The 10,909-nt window shown below is 42.4% G+C and overlaps 1 protein-coding gene across 1 annotated transcript in view; it reads right to left on the bottom strand.

The window, feature by feature from the left end:
* Positions 1 to 2,055: 2,055 nt before the first annotated feature.
* Positions 2,056 to 10,909, bottom strand: part of LOC109924820 (coiled-coil domain-containing protein 71-like) — an 18,825-nt gene continuing 9,971 nt past the window's right edge. Inside the window, exon 2 of the mRNA XM_048606258.1 lies at positions 2,056 to 2,071. The gene's annotated coding sequence lies outside the window, so the exon portion shown is untranslated. The remainder of the gene's footprint in view (positions 2,072 to 10,909) is intronic.

The following is a 10,909-nucleotide window of genomic DNA, read 5'->3' as shown; positions in this document are numbered from 1 at the left end:
CCTCTCTCCATTTTCCAAAACGGCTTACCTGTTTGAGATGCAGATAGCCACAGGGGACTCCTGCACTACCTGGCTACCTCTCATGGCATTCCTAGCAGTCAATAAATGTGGAGCTGGAAAAGCACAGCAGGTCAGACAGCATCTGAGGAGCAGGGAAGTCAATGCTTCAGGCTGAAACCCTTTGTCAGGATGTCAGAAGGCAGTTCAGAGGAGGCTCATTTGATTAATACCTGGATTGAGTTTGCATAGGAACTTAGGAACAGGCGAAGGCCATTCAGCCCCTCGAGCATTTGTGGAGAGAAATAGAGTTAACGTTTCAGGTGACCCTTCAGAACTCCTGCTGAGCTTTTCCAGCAAATTCTGTTTTTGATCCTTACTTTTATGTCCAATCCCTCTGGTAGGCAGATGTGATTATGGCAATGATAGAGGAACTGAGTACAAGAACAAAGGGATTTGTGGAACCTTTATTAATGCACTGGTTAGGCCATAACTAGAGTACAGCGACTGATTTTGGTCACTGCACTTTAAGAAGGAGGTGAGGCGTCTGAAGAGGAGATTTGCCAGAAAGGTCACAGGTTTAGAGAAGGGGGCCGTGGGACCTGGCCCTGACATCTGGTTGGAGGGGCTGGGGTTATTTTCATTGGAGCAAAGGGCAATGAGGGAAGGTTTGACCGAGGTGTGTAACGTTTAGACAAAGAAGAGATTTTCTTCATTGATTGATGGTATGAGGACAAGGGAGCAACAGATTTAGAGTGAGAGATGGGGAGGGATACATTGAGAAGCATCTATTGAAGCAATAATAATCTAGCCAAGAGGGGCAGGAAGTGGAGATGAGGAATGGTTTAGAAAGGAATTTGGATAGACTTTTGAGGGAGGGAGTTGGGGAATGGACTGACTGGACTGCTCTACAGAGAGCCAGCATTAACTCAATGGACCGAATAGCCTTTGCCTGTGCTATAATGACTCAGTGAGATTATTACTCTACAAGTGATAATGAGCATTCCTGTGACTCATTGAGAAAATCATTGAGAAAAATGCATAAATATTTGAAATACTTTATTAACCAAATAAAAGTTGTTGACTGTAGGAGAATTTCTTCTGTGGTTTTTAAATGTGAAGTGGAATGAGACACTTGCTGTGGTTATACATTTAGGTCAAGTTCATTACTTATGTTAAATGTGCTTCACGGAAAGGCTTCACAACTTTAGTGACTTCCGTTTGTCATTGAGCAGCATGTTTTATCTTTCGAGAGCCTGCTGCAATCTTGAAGACAAGACACCAAGTTGGCACTGACTTTGTAGTAGCCTATGGATACCAGACCACCAAGGAGTGGACAGTATACATTGGAGGTCAGTTCGAATGAGGCCAGTTGTTTAAGCCCATCCAAGCCCCCAGGTCCTATCTGGTAGACCAAAGCCACACATTCACCTGTGACCTCCTGCTTTCAGACTACTGTCACAAACTAACTGAGAATAGTGCACCGATAATCACACCCTACTGTCCACTGACTGTCACAAAATTTATCACACCCGTGAAACCCCACTGAGCCCACTACCGTTACTCACTTGCCCAATGGACTGTTGTCAGGATCAAACCAATTTTACTTCTATTGGCTAAACTGTGAGTGGGAATAGGGGATTCTTTTTCAGGTTGGTAACCCATGATTCCACGGAGATCGGCGCTGGGACCGCAAGTGTTTACAATATATATTTGAGCCTTTGAGTGAAGCATGTTTAATGTGAGGTGATGGCCTAGTGGTGTTATCGCTGGACTGTTAATCCAGAGACCCAGATAACGTTCTGGGGTCCCAGATTCAAATCCTGCCATGGGCAGATCGTGGAACTTGAATTCAATAAATATCTGGAATTAAGAATCTAATGATGACTGTGAATCCACTGTCAATTGTTGGAAAAACCCATCTGGTTCACTAATGTCGTTTAGGGAAGGAAACTGCCTTCCTTACCTGGCCTACATGTGACTCCAGACCCACAGCAATATAGTTGACTCTGAGCTGCCCTCTGGGCAATTAGGGATGGGCAATAAATGCTGCTTGGTCAGTGACTCCCTCATCCTATGAATGAATAAAAAAAATTAATGACTAGGAGGAAGGAAGTGAATGTACTGTAACCACATTTGCAGACGACACACAAAAAGGTGGAAAGGCAGATTGTGAGAGGGTTACAAACAGTTTACGGAAAGATATTGACAGGTCATTGGCAAATGGAGTATAATGAGGGAAAATGTGAAGTTGTCCACTTTGGAAGGGAGAACAAAGGACATGATATAATTTAAATAAACAGAAACAGTAGAAAGCTGCAACACAAAGGGATTTGGGGAACTTGTACACAAAACACAGAAAGCTAGCAGACTGGAGCAGCAGGTAATCAGGTAGGCTAATGGAATGTTGGCCCTTGTTCAAGGGGGTTGCAGTATAAGAGTAGGGACGTCTTACTGCAACTGGAGCACGGTGAGCAGTTTGGTCCCCTTAATTAAGGAAAGAGAGCATTTCATTTGGAGGCAGTTCAGAGAAGGTTCACTAGGATGGTCCTCGATATGGAGGGATTGTCTTAGCAAAGGCTAAACAGGTTGGGGAGAGTGGGAGGTGATCCCATTGAAACATATCAGATTCTTAAGGGGCTTGACAGGGTAAATGCTGAAAGGATGTTTCCCCTCATGGGAGAGTCTAGGACTAGACGGCATAGTCTCAGGATAAACGGACACCAATTTAACACAGGGATGGGGAGGAATTTCTTCTCTCAGAGGGCTGTGAGTCTTTGGAACTCCTGTGGAGCCAGAGATATTGTGTATATTTAAGGCTGAGAGAGATAGATTCTTGATCAGTCGGGAAATCAAAAGTTACAGGGAAAGGGCAGGAAAGTGGACGTGAGGAATGTTGGATCAGCCATGATCCTATTGAATGGCAGAGCAGGCTCAAGGGGCCGAATGGCCTACTCCTGTTGCTCTTTCTTTTGAACTTATAATTCACACCAGGTTTCATCAGCAACAGAAAATCATTCTATTATTATAACACAGTTAACACAGGAACAGTAAAAAGAAAGGATTTCTGATTTATGCATCCTTAACCTGGGGGACCCGGGTTCAAATCCCAGCACTGTGGATGGTGGAATTTGAATTCAATAAAATATCTGGAATTAAGAATCTGATGATGACCATGAATCCATTGTCGATCATCAGGGGAAAGACCCATCTGCTTCATTAATGTCCTTTAGGGAAGGAAACTGCCATCCTTACCTGGTCTGGCCTACATGTGACTCCAGACCCACAGCAATGGTGCCACTCAATCTTCAATTCTCCCTCTACCAAGCAGAGGGCTTTTATCAGGCAGGATCCTCAACTTGAAAGAATCTTGGTGCCACTCAACCTTCAATTCTCCCTCTGATTGCTTCTTCCGAAGTGTACCACCTCACACCTATCAGGGTTATAGTATTGTAGTGCACAGCTCAACACTTGATTTTCACGTTGTAAAACATTCTTGGTATTCCAGATAGCGCAGTCTAACTTCCATTTCAATTTATAGAGTTTGTTCAGTTTATAGCAAACAGTGAAAAAGATGTGGTGTCTCAGACTGCACACTCCAATCTTAGTGGGACTCTGAAGGTCCACTGGTTATTATACACCTCTGGAGCAGGTAGGTCTTGAAATTGGACCTACTGCCTCACAAAGTCCCTCATTACCCTAGACCAGGAGAAGACTTTAAAGTTGTCCGGCTCTCAATTTCTCTAATGTCACCGGCTTTGGTGCCTGTGTCAGTTCTCCCGTAAAACCTCCTCACCTCCCACACACTATACCTCCTGAAAATCTCCTTCACACTGCTGCTGCTGTGTTTTACACAATCACCTTGATCAAGTCCTGCAAAACTCATTACACTGGGTGTGACAGTTTGACACCTGCTATTTGCAGAAAGTCAACTGACTTTGGAGAAAATAGCCAAGCAAAGCTTTTAAGGAGATAACAGATGGGGGTCATTGTATTAAATACTGGAAAACCTGGCTTTGCAAAGACTCCATTCTAATGAATGTCCTGCATTCCTTTCTGTATTTAGAATTCTATTTTACAGAGTCAGGAATCAGTAATCAAGATCATCCCAGTAGCTACAAACTGAAATTCTGTTCTCAGTTGAAATTCCTGAGAACCTGATAGTTTCCAAATATGAGTCTTTCTTACTACATTGTAAAATCTTTAAAAAAAACACTGGTTTGTTACTGTGACCTAAAGACACAGTCCAAGTTAATTGAAGAAGTCCTGCCAGCAGTTTATGGCTGTCAGCAACTCAGCTTCATCAACAGGAAATCCTGCAGATATCAGAAGCCATTGTATTCCATCCATTGGCCAGACACTTGACCCCTGAAGAGTGTTTATCTCGTTTACATTTTTCAAAAGTACAGCATAACTGCAGAAACTTGTATTTTTGTAATAAAAATAACACAGAAGCTGGAAATCTAAAATAAAGTGCTGGAAAAACTTAAGCAGGTCTGGCAGAATCTGTGGAGAGAGATACAGAGTTAATGCTTTGAGTCCAGTCACCCTTCTCTGGAACTGAAGAGGGCTGGAAAATTGTGGCTTTTATGCTGTTGGCAGGAAGAGGAGTGAGCAAATGGAACAGGTGGTAAGGGTACCCAGAGCAAAATACAAAGGCAGTGCTAATGATAGTAAAGGAGTACTAAGATGAAAAATAGGTGTTAATGGATTGGTGTCAGTAGTAGAAAATAGGTTGGCTTTACTGAGAGCAAACACTCTGGTTGACAGATGAGGGAAAATATGTAGAGAAAATGAATACAACTCAGTAGAAACAGCAGCCCTCCCTTATTTACGGGGAGGAATTTGTTAAGTGTGTTCAAGAAAACTTTCGCATTCAATATATAGATATCTTTAATAGGAAAGAGGCAAAATGACCTCCTCTTGAGAAATAAGGCAGGGCAAGTGACTGAGGTGTTAGTGGGAGAGCACTATGGGACCAGTGACCATTATTCCATTAGGTTTAAAATAGTTATGAAAAAAGGGTAGGCCTGGTCCACAAGTTAATGTTCTAAATTGGGGCAAAGCCCATTTTGATGGCATTAGACAGGAACTTTCAAAAGTTGATTGGGGGAGGCAGTTCGCAGACAAAGGGATGTCATAAAGTGGAGGTTTTCAAAAGCGAGATAACGTGAGTTCAGAGTCAGCGTGTTCCTGTTAGTGTGAAGGGCAAGGCTGGGACAAGTAGGGAACACTGGATGACTAGAGATAGCGAGGCTCTGGTCAAGAAAAAGAAGGAGGCATAATTAGCATGGTTTTATGCGGGGGAAATCATGTCTCACTAACTTGATTGAGTTTTTTGAGAAAGTAACAAAAGAGATTGATGTGGACAGAGTGGTAGGAATTGTCTACTTGGACTTTAGCAAAGCCTTTGACAAGGTTATGCATGGCAGACTAATTAGTGAAGTTAGATCACATGGGGATTCAGAGTGAGCTTGCCGATTGGACACAAACTTGGTTTGATGCTAGGAGACAGAGGGTGGTGGTGGAGGGCTGTTTTCCAGACTGGAGGACTGTGACCAGCGGTGTTGCACAGGGATCTGTACTGGGCCCACTTTTGTTTGTTGTTTATATAAATGATTTGGATGAGAATATTCGAGACTTGGTCAGTAAGTGCGTGGATGACAACAAAATTGGTGGCGTAGTGGACAAGTGAAGATTATCTAAGATTGTAAAGAAATCTTGACCTATTAGGTGAATGAGCTGAAGAGTGGCAGATGGAGTTGGGACATTTTTCCGACATTGAGTTGATATCTGTTTCTGTGCTCTACGACTCTACAACTCTAATTCATAGTCTGAAGTCTAAGTAAGTCACTTGGTCAGAATGAAGGAGACTTTGTCAAGTGAGACTGAGCAAGTATCTAGGAATTTGGATCAAAGCAGGAATTCAACTGTAAAGTTGCAAGTTCAATTATAGAGAAAAAGTCAAAATCAGACCAAGAACCAACAGGCTTTAAGGAAGCGAAAAATAGTTAAGTGAAATGGTCAGCTGCCTAATAGTGGCAATTATCTATAAGACATGACAATTCCTCGCCTGAATCAGGAGTTGATTATTGTAACAGAATATTAAGAAAAATAAGTGACTCATCCGAGCTCTCTGTATAGGAAGGGTGTGTTCAAAGCACATTGTCAGAGTTAAGGTGTACAGTCAAGTGGGTGAGGTCTCACTGAAGTGAAACTGAGACAGTATCTGGGAATTTGAGGCAAAGTGGGAATTCAGAGCAGAGACGGAATGAGGTACTTTAATTAAAGTTCACTCCAAGAAATAAAGTCTTAAGAGTGAGAGGTGAGCAGGAAAGGAAGAAAGGTGTGGATCAAGAATTGTCCTTCTAGATGGAAGTGGTTGTGGGTTTGGAAGGTGCTGCCTGAGGATCTTTGGTGAGTTTCTGCAGGGCATCTTGTAGATAGTACACACTGCTGCTACTGAGCGTCGGTGGTGGAGGGAGTGGATGTTTGTGGATGTGGTGCCAATCAAGCGGCTGCTTTGTCCTGGATGATGTCAAGCTTCTCAAGTGTTGTCTGACCTGCACCCATCCAGGGTGCATCCAGGCAAGTGGGGAATATCCCATCACTTTACTGACTTGCGCCTTGAAGGTGATGGATGGGTTTGGGGAGTCAGTAGGTAAGTTACTTGCCACTAACCTCTGACCTGGTCTTGTAACCACTGTGTTTATCTGGTGAGTCCAGTTGAGTTTAAGGTCAACAGTAACCCCCAGGATGTTGATAATGGAGGCTTCAGTGATGGTAACACCATGGGCTAGCGATTAGATTGCCTTTTATTGAAGATGCTCATTGCCTGGCATTTGTGTGAATCTTACCTGATGCTTGTCAGCCCAAGCCTGGATATTGTCCAGGTCTTGTTGCATTTGAACACGGACTGCTTCAGTACCTGAGGAGACACAAATGGTGCTGAACATTGTGCAATATGATACAATTTGACAATAAGTTTAAGAATGTGGTATTTCTTTCTGTTGCGGGGAGTCAGGGGTGGGGTTTTAATTTGAATTAGGGAAATCATGAAGGCACAAGACACAAATTCAGAGTTAGATCGGGTAGAGACTTTAAAACCATGACTGTACATAGGTAATGGATAATCTTTAGGGAATATTGCATGATTTACAGCAACTACACATTCTTTCAAAGTGCAAAACTGAAACAATGCAAGTCATCCATAGTTGCCAGAAATAGTAGTGATTCTGAGAATTGGGAGGCTTATAGATTAAAATACAAGAGGACCAAGAAATGCATGAGGAGAGGGAGAATAGAATAGAATGTGAATGCAATCTAGCAAAAACATAAAGATGGCCTGTAAAAGCTTCTATATCTATGTAAAAGAGAAATATTTGATTAAGGTGAATGTGGGTCCATTACAAGCAGAGTCAATGGAATTTATAATGGAGAATAGAGAAATAGCAGAGAAGCTAAACGATTACTTTTTGTCTGCTTTGAGTGAGGAAGATACAAGATATTTTGCAGAATTAAAGATTCACGTGACAGTGGAGGAGTTGCTGGATATTAGCATTAGTGAGAAGATTGTACTGGAGAAACTACTGCAACTGAAAGTTGATGGACCCCCAGAATCTGATGGTCTACATCCCAGAGTAGTGAAGGAGGAGGCTATAGAGATATTGATACATTGGTGATTGTCTTCCAAAATGCTATAGATTATGGAATGATTGTCGTGGTACGGAAGGTACTATTTATGCACTATTTAAGAAAAAAGTAACAGTGAAAATAGGGAACTACAGACTCGTAAGCATTCCATCAATAGTTGAGAAAATGCTAGAAATAAAGGATAAATAAACACCTGGTCGATATCAGCGCCATTCTGCCTCCACCCCTCCTTCCCCTTTATCTGCAGCTCCCCCTTACGTCCTCATTCAGTCCAAGAGTAATACCCGAAACATTGACTGCTCCTTTCCTCCAGATGCTGCCTGTCCTGCTGTGTTCTTCCAGCCTCCTGTTTGTCTACCTTGGATTCCAGCATCTGCAGCTTTTTTTTGTCTCTAATATGGTTGATAATGATCTGATTGGGCATTGTTGATATGGATTCGCAAATGGTATATTGTGATTGGCAAATTTGATGGAGTTTTTTGAAGATGTTACAAAATTGATAAAGGAGATCCAATAGATGTAGTACACCTAGATTTTCAGAAGGCTTTTGATAAAGTTCTCCTCAGAAGATTAAAGTAAATGGCATAGGAGGGAACGTATTGGTGTGGGTTAATGATTGATTAACAGATGGAAAACAGTAGGAAGAAATAGGTCATTCTCACATTGACAGACTATGACTAATGAGGTACCACAAGGATCAGTACTTGGACACCAGCTGTTCACAGATGTGGGTACAAATACAATGTTTAAAAGAAATTTGAATAAGTACATGAATGGGAAAGGTTTAGAGGGATGTGGGCCAGGACCAGGCAGGTGGGACTAGTTTAGTTTGGGATAACGTTCGGCATAAACTGGTTGGACTGAAGGATCTGTGTTCATGCTGTATGATTCTATGATTTATGTCAATGATTTGGAGGTGGGACTAAATGATGATATAAAGTTAAGTAGCAATGTATGTTGTGAGGAAGAGGTAAACTGGTTTCGGGACGATGTGGTCGAACTTGGTGAATGGGAAAGAACATGGCAGATAGAATATAATGTGGACAAAATATCAGGTTACTTGTAGAGTAATCCCAGGAGAAAAATTAAAGGTAGGGTTCTATTAGTCAGGCTGGACACAACATTCCTAGCAAGGATTTCCAGCTCTGGATTATAGGTAGAGCAGTTTCACAGGCACAGAGGATTGTGGGTATAGTAGTCACCATTGTCGACCAGTTGGTGTGTGGATTGAAGGTAGGTCGTCTGATGATGAAGTCTCCTGGAATATGGTCCAATAGCAATGCCTTACCAAACACGAGAAATATCTGCATTGTGCAACAGGCAATATCAGTGTTGGGCTGTGATTGCAAGTGAGTGAGAGAGCAAGGTGCATTGTTATTGCAGGAATCATCACGATTGGGAGTTAGGATCTGGATGCACTTGGTCTGTTCTCATTGTGTCAACAGGTCAACTGAGCCAGGATCATCTTGGCTAACCAACAGAATCTCCAAACTGTCCTCTTTGGGTGCAGGCAGCTTCTGTTGCTGCTGAGATTTCCAAACCTTTCCTAAAGCTTTACAATGTCCTTCAGTCTGGAGCCAACACAATCTGGAAATGAAGCCGCTAACAGCTCTGCAGGATCAAACTGGGAAAAAGGATGTTATGGGATTAGACTGGGCAGGACACTGTGGTATATGGAATGTCTGCTTCCTTCACAATCAGCACAACATTGCTACAGTGTGTACCATCAACAAGATGCACTGCAGCAACACACCAAGGCTCCTCCAAAAACACTTTGCAAACTTGTGATCTCTGCTACGTGGAAGGACAATGGCAACAAATACATGGGAACACAACCACCTCCAACGTTCCCTCTAAACGCCACACTATCCTGACTTGGAAATATATCACCATTCTTTCAATGTCACTGGACCTAAATCCAGAATTCCCTCCCTTGTACCCCTATAAATGTCTCTATACCAACAAGAGTGGCAACATGCATTTATGGAGTCATAGAGCCATATAGCATGGTAACAAACATTTTACTTCTCTATTTTTCTAATTTATTCCTGTGGCCTATAATGCTGGACTATTTATTTCTTTATTTTGAAATTATTTTTTGTTTCCTAAGATTGTGATCTTAAGTATTGTATCTAGGTATCTTTGTACCTAAGATGGCACTGTAATGAGGCAACTGTAAATTTTTCATTGTATTCATTTGAGTACATGTGACAACAAAGCTAATTCATTCATTCAGGTCTTTCAGTCCAACTTATCCATGCTGACCAGGATTCCCAAACTATACTAGTCCATCTTACCTGCATTTGGCCCATATCCCTCTAAACCTTTCCTATTCATGCACCTATCCAAATGTCTTTTAAACATTGTAACTGTACCTGCATCTACCACTTCCTCTGGCAGTTCATTCCACATACGAACCACCCCCATGTGAAAAAGTTGCGCTTCAGGTCCCTTTTAAATCTTTCTCCTCTCATCTTAAAAATATATCCTCCAGTTTTGAGCTCCCCTACCCTGGGGAAAAGACCTTACCTATTCACCTTATCTATGCCCCTCATGATGTTATAAATCTCTATAAGGTCACCCCTCAACCTCCTAAGTTCCAGTGAAACAAGTCCCAACCTGTCCAGCCCCTCCCTGCAACTCAAACCCTCCAGTCCTGGCTACATCCCAGAATTTCTTTTCTGAACCCTTTCTAATTCAATAACATCCTTCCTATAAAAGGGCGACCAGAACTGTACACAGTACTCCACCTTTAACGTAGTGAAACACCTACATTGCTACACAGGTGTGATCACACAACATTTGACACAGTCATGTGGAGAAATATTAGTGCAATTGAGCCAAAGTGAGGTAGAAAGACAGAGGGACTTCCAGAGCTGGGGACCTAGACTTTGGAATGCACAGCTACCAATTATGGGGTGTTAAAATCAGAGGGGCTTAACTGAGTGCAGAGAGTTGAGGGCCTGTTGGAGATTACAAGAGAAAGGGATGGGCAAATATAGAAACATGTTACCCCACTCTTTAAAAAGGGAGGTGGAGAGAAACAGGGAAATATGTCGGTACTGGGGAAGATGCCAGGGTCAAGGATTTTACAGCAGAGCACTGCGAAAACAGTGGCATACACAGAATGCATTTACAAAAGGAAAATCAGGCTCCACAAATCAACTGGAATTCTTCCAGGATGTAACCAGTAGAGAGTTTGGGGGGGGGGGGGGGGGGGGGGGGGGGGGGGGGGGGTTTTTTTTTTGAGGTGTAAGAA

This window comes from Rhincodon typus, chromosome 16, assembly GCF_021869965.1.
Source record: "Rhincodon typus isolate 14 chromosome 16, sRhiTyp1.1, whole genome shotgun sequence".
NCBI lineage: Eukaryota > Metazoa > Chordata > Chondrichthyes > Orectolobiformes > Rhincodontidae > Rhincodon > Rhincodon typus.
The sequence above is the reverse complement of the archived record's forward strand: the minus strand, read 5'-3'. Positions and strand labels throughout refer to the sequence as shown.